This window comes from Taudactylus pleione, unplaced genomic scaffold, assembly GCF_031769625.1.
Source record: "Taudactylus pleione unplaced genomic scaffold, aTauple2 ptg000162l, whole genome shotgun sequence".
Lineage (NCBI taxonomy): Eukaryota > Metazoa > Chordata > Amphibia > Anura > Myobatrachidae > Taudactylus > Taudactylus pleione.
Window position 1 is genome coordinate 8,593,694 of NW_028284564.1, and position 12,173 is coordinate 8,605,866.

Consider the following 12,173-nt stretch of genomic DNA (forward strand, 5'->3'; position numbering starts at 1 on the left):
GGAGGACCAAACTTTCTCCGATAAAAATAAAATAGAGAAAGATCAAGAACCACTTCCTCCTAGTGCTGAAGCTGCTGCCACTAGTCATGACATAGACGATAACATGCCATCAACGTCGTCTGCCAAGGCCGATGCCCAATGTCATAGTAGAGGGCACATACAATCCCAAATGACAAAGTTCAGGAAAATGACCTTGAAAAAAACATTTAAATCATCTGAAGAGAAACGTAAACTTGCCAATATGCCATTTACGACACGGAGTGGCAAGGAACGGCTAAGGTCGATCCCTAGTATGTTCATGACTAGTGGTTCAGCTTCACATGACGATGGAAGCCATCCTCCCACTAAAAAAATCAAAAGAGTTAAGCTGGCAAAAGCACAGCGAAGAACTGTGCTTTCTAAGATATCACAAATCCCCAAGGAGAGTCCAAGTGTGGTGGTGGTTGCGATGCCTGACCTTCCCAGCACTGGACGGGAAGAGGTGGCTCTTTCCACCATTTGCACGCCCCCTGCAAGTGCTGAAAGGAGCACCCACAGTCCACTTGCTGATATGCAAATTGAAGATGTCACTGTTGAAGTACAACAGGATGAGGATACTGGTGTAGCTGGCGCTGAGGAGGAAGTTGGCGAGGAGGATTCTGATGGTGATGTGGTTTGTTTAAATCAGGCTCCGGGGGAGACAGTTATTGTCCGTGGGATGAAAAAGCCCATCACGGTCATGCCTGGGCAGAAGACCAAACATTCCACCTCTTTGGTCTGGCAATATTTCTATCCAAATCCGGACAACAACTGTCTTGCCATATGTACCATATGTAAAGGTGAAATAAGTAGGGGTAGGGACATCAACCACCTAGAAACATCCTCCCTTATACGGCACCTGCAGCGCGTTCATAAAAAGTTACTGTCAAGTTCAGAAACTTTGGCTAAGACCGTAAGCAGTCCAGGGACACCTAAATCCCGTTGTCCTGTTGTATCCAAGCGCCTGCAAACCACACCGTCAACTCCCTCCTCATCAATTTCCTCCTTAGTCAGGATCAGAGTAGTCCTGCAGGCCATGTCACTGGCATGACTGACTCTCCTATCCGGGATTCCTCCGGAGGATCCTGCATTGCTACGCCTCCTGCTGCCGCTGCTGCTGTTGCTGCTGCTGGGAGTCGTTCATCATCCCAGAGAGGAAGTAGGAACACCACTACTTTTACTAAACAATTGACCCTCCAACAGTCCTTAGCGAGGAGGATGAAGTACAACAGCAGTCATCCTGAAGCAAAACGTATAACTGAGGCCTTGACTGCTATGTTGGTGTTAGACGTGCGTCCGGTATCCGCCATTAGTGCAGTGGGATTTAGACAATTGATGGAGGTAGTGTGTCCCCGGTTCCAAATCCCGTCTAGATTCCACTTCACTAGGCAGGCGATACCGAGACTGTACAGAAACGTCAGAAAAAGTGTCCTCAGTGTCCTGAAAAATGCCGTTGTACCCAATGTCCACTTAACCACGGACATGTGGACAAGTGGAACAGGGCAGACTAAGGACTATATGACTGTGACAGCCCACTGGGTAGATGTATCACCTTACGCAGCAACAGCAGCAGCGTCACCAGTAGCAGCATCTCAGAAACGCCAGCTCGTTCCAAGGCAGGCTACGCTGTGTATCACCGGTTTCAGTAAGAGGCACACCGCCGACAACCTCTTAGAGAAACTGAGGGAAATTATCGCCCAGTGGCTTACCCCACTTAGACTCTCCTGGGGATTTGTGATATCTGACAACGCCACCAATATTGTGCGGGCATTACATCTGGGCAAATTCCAGCACGTCCCATGTTTTGCTCACACAATAAACTTGGTGGTGCAGAATTTTCTGAAAAGCAACAGGGGCGTGCAGGAGACGCTTTGGGTGGCCCGAAAAATTTCTGGCCACTTTCGCCATTCAGCGACTGCGTGCCGAAGACTGGAGCGCCAGCAAACACTCTTGAACCTGCCCCGCCATCACCTGAAGCAAGAGGTTGTGACGCAGTGGAACTCAACCCTCTATATGCTTCAGAGGATGGAGGAGCAGCAAAAGGCCATACAAGCCTATACATCCACCTATGACATAGGCAAAGGAGGGGGTATGCACCTGACTCAAGCGCAGTGGAGAATGATTTCCGTGTTGTGCAAGGTTCTCCTGCCCTTCGAACTTGCCACACGTGAAGTCAGTTCAGACACTGCCAGCTTGAGTCAGGTCATTCCCCTCATCAGGCTTTTGCAGAAGCAGCTGGAGAAAGTGAAGGAGGAGCTAAGACGGAGCGATTCCGCTCGGCATGTGGGACTTGTGGATGAAGCCCTTCATTCGCTTTGCCAGGATTCCAGGGTGGTCAATCTGTTGAAATCAGACCACTACATTTTGGCCACCGTGCTCGATCCTAGGTTTAAAGCCTATGTGGTGTCTCTCTTTCCGGCCGACACAAGCCTGCAGAGGTGCAAAGCCCTGCTGGTGAACACACTGTCAGCTGAAGCGGAACGTGACACGTCAACAGCTCCTTCTTCATTTTCTCCCGCAACTGGGGCTGCCAGGAAAAAACTTAGGTATCCTAAGCAACCCGCTGGCGGTGATGCAGGGCAGGCATGACCAAGTTTGGACATCTGGTCCGGACTGAAGGACCTGGCAACAATTTCTGACATGTCTACTGTCACTACTTATGATACTGTCACCATTGACAGAATGGTGGAGGATTACATCGGTGACAGCATCCAAGTAGGCATGTCAGACAGTCCATACCTGTACTGGCAGGAAAAAGAGGCAATTTGGAGGCCCCTGTACAAACTGGCTCTATTTTACCTGAGTTGCCCCCCCTCCAGTGTGTACTCCGAAAGTGTTTAGTGCAGCCAGGAACCTTGTCAGCGAAAGGCGTAGGAGGTTGCTTCCACAGAATGTGGAGAAGATGATGTTCATCAAAATGAATTATCAGCTCTTCCAGGGAGACCAGCCTCCAGAACGTACAGAGGGACCTGTGGTGGTGGATTCCAGTGGGGACGAGTTAATACTCTGTGAGGATGAGGATGTACACAACACTGAAGAGGGTGAGGAATCGGTGGATGAGGAGGATGAGGATGACATCTTGCCCCCGTAGAGCCAGTTTGTGCAGGGACAGATTAATTGCCAGCTTGTTTTGTGGGGGCCCAAACGAACCAATCATTTCAGCCACAGTTGTGTGGCAGACCCTGGCGCTGAAATGATTGGTTTGTTAAAGTGTGCATGTCCTGTTTATACAACATAAGGGTGGGTGGGAGGGCCCAAGGACAATTCCATCTTGCACCTCTTTTTTTTCTTTGCATTATGTACAGTTTGGGGCCTAGTTTTTCAAACTGCCATCCTGTCTGCCACTGCAGTATCACGCCTAGATGGGTCACGTGTTTGTGCCGCCCACTCGTGTCGCTTAGCATAGTCATCCAGCTACCTTGGTGCAACCTTTTGGACATAAAAACACTATTGTGAGGTGTTCAGAATAGACTGGAAATGAGTGGAAATTAAGGTTATTGAGGTTAATAATAGCATAGGGGCAGAAAAACCTACAAATTCTGTGATTTTAGCTGTTTTTATGCTTTTTTTAAAAAAAAATACAGATCCAAAACACAAAACCCAGAACCCAAAACACGGAAGGGTGGTTTTGGCAAAACCAATCCAGATCCAAAACACGAAGAAAGATCCAGATCCAGATCCAAAACACAAAACACGAAAAGTGGCCGGTGCACACCCCTAGTTTCAATGCGTATTCGGGAGTCGTGAATAACAATATTACATGCCTCAGTTCTGTAGGTAAGTGTGAGATTATGATACCACCAGCACTGGGATATAATGAATATTTAATATAGACCCCATTTACAGGTTGCTTATTCTACATAACATAATTTAGACAGTCTTTTCATGTATATAGTTGTTTTTAATCAAATAACCTGGTCAACAGCTGGGTTCCCATGACCACTACAGTGCACCTGCTTGTCTTAAACAGCATACACACACAACAATTTTGTTACCAACGATTTTCTGTCAGATTATCTGTCAGATTTTTTAAAGTGTAATGAACGATTTTTATGAACTACAAAACGATTTTTGCATATTAACTTACTGAAAATTGTTGAGCTGACAAGTCTGACTGAACTACAAACGTGAACGCGCATGAACGATAATCGTTCATCGTTTGACTCAGAAAGTGAACGATTTTGTTAAACGATATCGTTTAACGATAATCGTTCAAAAAAATCGTTGTGTGTGTATGCAGCTTAAGAGTTTATTCATGTCTCAGCACAATTTAGCCCCCAAAACAGCAGATAAGAGTATTTAGAAAAGTTATAGCTTTTGCCATCACTTTACTTCCAGGTTCTGACCCGGCTTCCGCGCTGCATGTTCAAAATAAAATGACTGACAGGAGGAAGGAGAGGAGCATCAACTCTACCAGGAAGGGATCAGGTAATCTACAGAAAGCAGCTACCAGCTTCTTCGTTATTTTCCTTCTGCACATGATAACTCTGATATCTCCAGTGATAGGCATCTCTTAAATAGCCTGCTTGCAAAAATATGTCTAAGCCATGCAGAATCTGCTGTTTCAACATGGATTTAGCAGTAGGCACCATGTGATGTGCATAAAAAGTAACCACTAAACATCTGCCCCCCACCACCTCCCCAAACTAGCAGAAAGGCAGAGGTTCAGAGCCGTAACTAGACTTTTTGGTGCCCTGTGCCAGAAAGAGCATTGGCGTCCCCCCTTCCCTATTTTCCAAATAGGGATATAAGACACGCACCCGAAAAAGGGCCATGGCCTCATGGGGAAGGACCAAGGAAGAGATAGGGGAGGCCAGGAGATGCTGGGGATAAAAGAAGAGGAATGATAATAAACAGAAATTTGACAGGCCCAAACGGAGCCCCCTGCCTTTTGGTGCCCTGTGTGGTGGCACAGGTTGCACTACCCTAGTTACGGCCCTGCAAAGATCTAATATCTAATATCTAGTATCACTTTCCCTTCAGCACATCTATATCCTATCATTCTCCTGCCCAGAGAATCTCAGTACCGTGACCAGTACGTAAAGCACTGGTTGGATGATTGGCGCAGCAATATAGCCTGTACTTTTACCACACAATTGGAAACATTTATAAAAAATATTTAAGCTGGGTACGCACTAAGCAATATCTAACGAATTATATATCATCCACATCGCTTAGTGTGTAAACACCATCGCGCGTTCAAGAGCGTCATTGGTCGCATCTTCTGATCTGCTGTGCATGTATGAGAGATCAGAAGATCTAGTGGCCGAAAACATACCTCTGGATGCAGCAGGGGAACGATATATCGGAAAGTCGTACACCAGATCGTGCAGTGTGTATGGACTGCCCAATATATCGGGCCGTTGCATCTGCTGTTGCTGGGTACATACATCGTCTAGTGTGTACCCAGCATAAAGAAGAAAAAAAGTAACATGTCAAAACTATCGCCCACACCTGTCAACATGCATCATTTATATACTGCCGAACATAGCAGCCTCAATAGGGACCCGGCTACCAGATAGACAGATGCTGGGAAATGCACAGTGGAGGGGGAGGTAAAGAGAGATAGAGAAATATATAAAAATAAATAAAATCCACCAGTATAAGGATTCAAAGCGTACCAGATATGGTGGGTGTAATAAAATTTACACCTGATGTCGCAAAATAGAAGTCCAGCACTTCAGGAACATGTAGTTCTATGGCACCAAAAGTGTCCCCACCTCCAGGATTGTAACTTCAAAGTCCTAGGCACCAACGCGTTTCGACTCTAGCATGGAGTCTTTATCAAGGTGTCTTGATAAAGACTCCATGCTAGCGTCAAAACGTGTTAGTGCCTAGGACTTTGAAGTTACAATACAGGAGGTGGGGATACTTTTTGCTGCCATAGAACTACATGTTCCTGTTCCCATCAGGTGTAAATTTTGGTATACGTTCAGGAAGCCGGCGGACGCAATGCCAACCGCCGGCTTCCCGTCTGCTTAATCCTGGCGAGGGTTAAATGACAGGCATCTAAATCTAGACGCCTGTCATTTTACCAACGCTGGGAGACCAGTGCCCGGCATCCCGATCGAAGGGATGCTAGGCGTGTACAGCCGTGGGGGCGGGTTGGAGGTTTTAGGTTTAGGGCTCCTGGGGGGAGGTTTTAGGTTTAGGGCTCCTACCTCTAGTGCCCAGCCCCAGCTTCCTACCCTGCAGCCTAACCCTAATGTCGACATTTCACAAGTCAACATTTTAACATTGTCGACATAACTGTCGAGATGTTGTTGACATTATGGATGTTGGCATTGTAAATGTCGACCTAATGACTACAGCAGCACTGAAACTTTATGGTGCCCGTTGCTGGCTACGCCCCCTCAGCACATGATGTCATGCCACGGTGGCAGGCCTGCCAGCAACCGAAACAGCGCTGCCAGAACATCCTCAGGATGCTCCAGGGGGCTGTTATGGCTGCGTTCAGATGACGCTCCAGACGGCTCTGCAGCTACGGTTCTGGCTGCAGAGTGCAGTTCCAGGCACTCTGCTAGCCAGATACAGGGACCGTGGGTGAGCACCGATGCCACCCACAGAGCTCTGCTCTCTGTGCGCTGGTACTGGTCGCCCATAGCTAGTTATGGACCTGGACAACATCCCATATCGGAACACTGAAATGCACAATATACAAAATTCCTGCGGAAGGAGATCAACCAGCTACAGTCTTGGATACTAGACCAAACTGCTTAATGAGTAGAGGGAAGGTTTAATGATAAATATTTACTTTAGAACATCCCAAAAAAAATAATCCATCTATACACAGCAATTTCATATTTCAACTAATGAATTTTGAAATGTGTGCTTAAGACATTTACAATAGATCATGTGTTTCTAAACTTATAAATATATTTACAGATTTACTAAAAGTTATTTTACTATTTGGCAACTCTCCAAATTTTCATCAACGATTTATTATAACAAAAATGAAATCTAATTTACTTAAGAGTATCGAGAACTACTGTCCAAAATAGGAAGTTTTAATCAGCCTGCGTAAAGGTTGGATTATGGCAAAAGTCTTACCTGATAAAAAAAACATCTGGCAAACTAATCTGTCTTTTGTAGTGTTAATTAATTTGTGGCTGTATAGCACAATATTCTTCTTATAATATGTTACAGCTTCTGCTACATATACCACAAGAAAAAAGAAACACCTAGCGCTTGGCAAGCAGGAGGCAAGTATTAATGCAGCAATAGGGGAAAGAGATAATTGCCAACCTCACTTGCAAAAACAACAATTGTATACTATACAATTATTCTCTTTCTGCTACAGGTACCGTAATATTCTAGAGCATTATGAAAATTATTACCCTGTAAGCTTTGGCATTTTTATGTACGTTTATAAAAGTAAATGCATAGAAAGGGATGTGACAATAACAACCATTGCTGTAATTAAGCCCATATCCATTAGTATTTTTATTTGTGCTCCGGTAGCGGTCACTGGAACCCTACTTGTACCATTTCCATGCATATTCCACATTTCAAGAGATCTTGAATATGTTAATATAAATTAATATGTAGATTAGTTAGCTTCAACATAGCAGGTTGACCTACTTAAATGACTGCATAGTAGCCTGTGAACATTCATGAATTGTGCCAATGTGTGATAATGTGCAGATGACAGCTCCTATCATATCATACAGCTGCGTTTATAACCAAAAAGACACCCCTAGGAAAGGAGGACGAGGTGTATAAAACTGGAATGGAATTGGGAGCAAAGTCAAAACGCATTTAACATAAACAGCAGATCGGTTTGGGGTTAATTAATAAAAATTACAGTAGCTCCAGGAAAGATCAACAATTCATGCAAATTTTACACGTTTCTTCAAAGACAAATTAACATTCTCTGATTCAATGCAACAGGATTTCTAAACATAGGTGTAGTGTACACTAGCATGGGGGCTCCCGTTATCCTGATTTACCATCCCTATAATAATATATTTAAAATTGCACTTTCGATGATTCTGTACTTCCAAATAATTATAGTTTAACAAAATCTAAAATCTATAAAGAAAATACGATTCACACTGAATCAGTGGCCCCGAAGGCAACTTACACACCTAGTTATGGCCACACAGTGAACAAAGGGCCTGATTCAGACCCGCTCGCGAGCGTACAGCGCTAGCAAGCGGGTCGATGGCCTCCCACTGCGCATGCCGGAGCCGGCTCGCGCATGCGTGAGACCCGGCCAGCAACGGGCGCTTCGTCGCTACGGGTCTCGCATCAAAACGGGGCGGCTGTCGATTGTGATTGACAGCTCACCCCGTTTTGGAGGCGTGCAGGGGGGCGTGGCTGACCAAACAGAGGCGTTCCCGAAGGAACGCTTGCCGTTTGGGGGCGGCCTCAGTAGTGAGTTCCGGCTCTATTAGAGCCGGAAGCTCACTGGGGCTTGCGATGGACGAGACCCTACCACAAGGGTCTCGTTGCAAGCACGATGGTCGCATCACCTGGGTGCTCGCAAAAGCCGGTTAAAAAAAAAATAATGCGCCCGGATTCAGAGCGAGCTCTCTGAAAGAGCGTCCGGCTCAGAATCAGGCCCAAAGTGCACTAGGACAGAGTAGAAGAGGATGTTAACTGTCTGAATGTGTACACCCTTGGCAGTAAGTCACCTCCATACACTGACAGCTCTATTGTTACTGACTTCAAATGCTGGACACTACCTGGACTAGGAAGGCAGGCCCATCCAGTCAGTGTATCCAGCCAGTGCCACGTGGGCTAACAGCGCAGTACTCACAGTGATTAATAACTTTAATATCTATTTGTGGTTCTCTACAGCTGCATAACTCTTCCAAGAGACACAGAATAGGGTATGATACTACAGATGTCTATATATAAAATGTAGCCAAAAGGCCGACAATCATAATGTCGACACCAGTTATGTCAACAGGATATAGTTAATTGGCCACCGCACAGGATGCCGGTGGTCGAAATCCTGGTGCTGGTATCCCGACATCAGTATAGATGCTGACGCCGGAATCACGACAGCCGACATCCTGAACATGAGTATAGCAGGCAGGGTTTACCTGTTTTGCTGCGGGTTGGGGGAGGGTTAGGTTCAGCCACCACCGGGGAAGGTTAGACTTAGGCTGCAGGGAGGGGGGTTAGGCTTAGGCTGCAGGGAGAGGGGTTAGGCTTAGGCTGTGGACAGGGAGGATTAGGCCCCAGAGGTGCCGGGTTAGGCACTGATACCCCTTTCAGACATACAACCCGGGAATTTCTCCTGTGCAAATTCCCGGGTATTTGGTCGAGACCCCCCTTTCACACTACAGTGTCTACCCGGGAAATTCCCAGGTAGACCCCTTTCAGACAAGAGCAGAGTTTTCCTGCTTACCTGCCTCTTCTCTGCCGTCTGCTCCTCCCAGCCAAAAGCCGGCCAATCGTAATGCAGTTTTTTTTTTAATTATAATTTTTTTAACATTTATTTTAATTCCCTGGTGGACCAGCGGGAGTGCGGGCGGCCCACTGTGGCACAGCCGGCCGGTGCTGGGGGTGGTGAGCAGCAGCGCTGAGCGTCCTATAGGACGCTCTGCGCTGTCAGCTCAAACAAAGCAACAGCGCTGAGCGTCCTATAGGACGCTCTGCGCTGTCAGCTCAAAGCAGCAGCGCTGAGCGTCCTATAGGACGCCCTGCGCTGTCAGCTCAAAGCAGCAGCGCTGAGCGTCCTATAGGACGCTCTGCGCTGTCAGCTACATGCAAAAGCTGCTTGGTGCTGCCCGGGAGTAGTAAATTCCCGGGTAGCACCATTCAGACAGAAGCAGGGTAATTTCCCGGGACTTAAGTCCCGGGAAAAACCCTGGTCGATTGCAGGGGCGGCTACCCGGGAACATGTTCCCGGGTAGGCACCTTTCAGACAGACTCGGGTACCCGGGAATTTGGCCGAGGCAGGCCAAATTCCCGGGATTCTCGAGATGTCTGAAAGGGGTATAAGGGGGAGGGTTAGGATGCAGAAAGGGAGGGTTGTGATGTGAAGAGGGGCGGGTTAGTATACTTACAGAGCCCCTGTCGGTATTCTAAGCATCGGGATGCCGCTGTCTGTGTTTTGACGGTCAGCCTCCCATACCCAACCCGATGTCAACATTGTCTTACTGTCGACATGTGTACTATGTAGACCAGGGCCGGCCTGACCATTACACAAACTACGCAGGTGTGTAGGGCGCCATGCACTGCACAGAACCGCCCTACCGGCAAAACATGCCGTGCTCCTAGCACAAAGCAGTACAGAAAGTATTTTTTTCTCCACTCACCCTCCCTGCCTCCGGACCGCTGTGGAGTGGGTGAGAGGGAGGGGGAGGCGATCGGAAGAAGTGCGGATTACCTGCAGTAATTGTGTTAGTCCGACCCTGATGTAGACATGTGAAATGTCCACATTGTTAGAAGTTGCTGTGTGTGGGAGGGTTAGGCTGCAGGAGGTTAGGGTTAGGCACTAGGGGGAGAGTTAAGGGTAGGGATTAGAGTTATGGTGCATACACATGGACAGATTTCTTGGTCGATTTGCCCCCTCAACGACCAAACGATGCGCGGGCACTGATGGTCGATATCGATAATCACCCGTGTATGCAGGCCAACCTGGTCGATATTGACCAGGTTAGCCTGGTTACGATAGGGACCCTCGATCGTTATAGTGGTTGGGGTAATGGAGCATGTGCTGGATGTTCGAAAACAATCATTCAGCACATGCTGGTCAATCAGACAACGGTATCTGATCGTTGTCTGATCTGACTGTATGTACGGTCCAATAGGAATAACAGAAAAATACTTACCTGAACGACAAAGGATCGCAGGTGTAACCCGGAAGTGAAGGTCACATAACTGCTGTGAACAGAAGCACAGCTGGGCCACCAGGGATATGGTGACATTCTAACATATCGGCATTTCACCACTATCATTGTCAATTATATATATATATACTTATCTAGATTCTTGATTGCATTAGCTATGCTTATAGGGTATTTTACAGTAATGATTACGTTATGCTGCTACTGTGACATTGTAATACTTCCGCTGGAAATGTACTAAGCCTGCTCCCTGTGTGGCTAGTACTAGCTCAGCATAGCATCGGACTATGTACTTTTATTTTTGCACTTTTATTCTTGTTACTTTACGATACACTGAGAGCGTGTACAGTAAATGGTCCTGCCGCGTCTACAAGACAAATATTTTACCAGTTTAGTATTACACACTACACACAGTAATAGCACCAGCTTGTTGTTCCACATCAGGGGTGGGATAACGCATCTGGAAGGCCGCATATTGCCCACCCCTATTCTATACACACACACTACTGTCCATATACAGCCACAGCTTCCACCCACCGTGTTTCTTTGTTACAGAAGGTCACGTCCATACACCCAGCGCCACTTCCTGCTGCCACAGCAACTAAGGCGACACTGCCCTCTAGTGTCGAAATTCGCACTGCGCAGGCTGCCAGAGTTAAGTAAAGACCATGAATTCATGCAGAAGACTTGAGCTGCAACTGACATAAGATTTATTATTTATTTATTTATTTATTTATTTATTTATTTATTACCAGTTATTTATATAGCGCACACATATTCCGCAGCGCTTTACAGAGAATATCTTACCATTCACATCTGTCCCTGCCCCAGTGGAGCTTACAATCTATATTCCCTACCACATGCTCACATACACACTATGGCCAATTTTTTGAGGGAAGCCAATTAACCTACCAGTAAATGTATGGTACAAAAAAAAAAAAATGATTGTAGGATTTTTTTTTAATCTAAGCAATGCTGTAGCCTATAACATTTAATAATTATCATCTGAAAATGCACTTGAAAGAACTAGAACCCATATATCTAAGGGGTCTTCTTGCATTGGAGATAGTCCTTTCGCTCGGCTGGAGATAGCTGTCACCAAGTACAGCACAGCATCTGGAAGACGATTTTGAAAAAGATCACATACCACCGCAATCCTTTTATCACTATCACCATTTCAGGAGGATTTAGAGGGGGAAAATGGTTTGTTATTCAAATAAAGCATTTTGTTTCCTAAACTAACAATCATTTAAAAAAATATTTGTCTTAAATAGTTTTTTGCACTTCTAATTATTTTTCATGAAAGTTCAACTGGAATCTCAAGACCCAGATTACCTGCACATGCACAGAAGG

General features: G+C 46.1%; 1 protein-coding gene across 1 annotated transcript in view; it reads right to left on the minus strand.

Moving 5' to 3' along the window:
* The window catches only part of CUNH5orf63 (chromosome unknown C5orf63 homolog), a 60,961-nt gene extending 49,523 nt beyond the window's left edge, over positions 1-11,438 (minus strand). The window contains exon 1 of the mRNA XM_088475166.1: positions 11,358-11,438. The gene's annotated coding sequence lies outside the window, so the exon portion shown is untranslated. The remainder of the gene's footprint in view (positions 1-11,357) is intronic.
* Between the last annotated feature and the right edge of the window lie 735 nt (positions 11,439-12,173).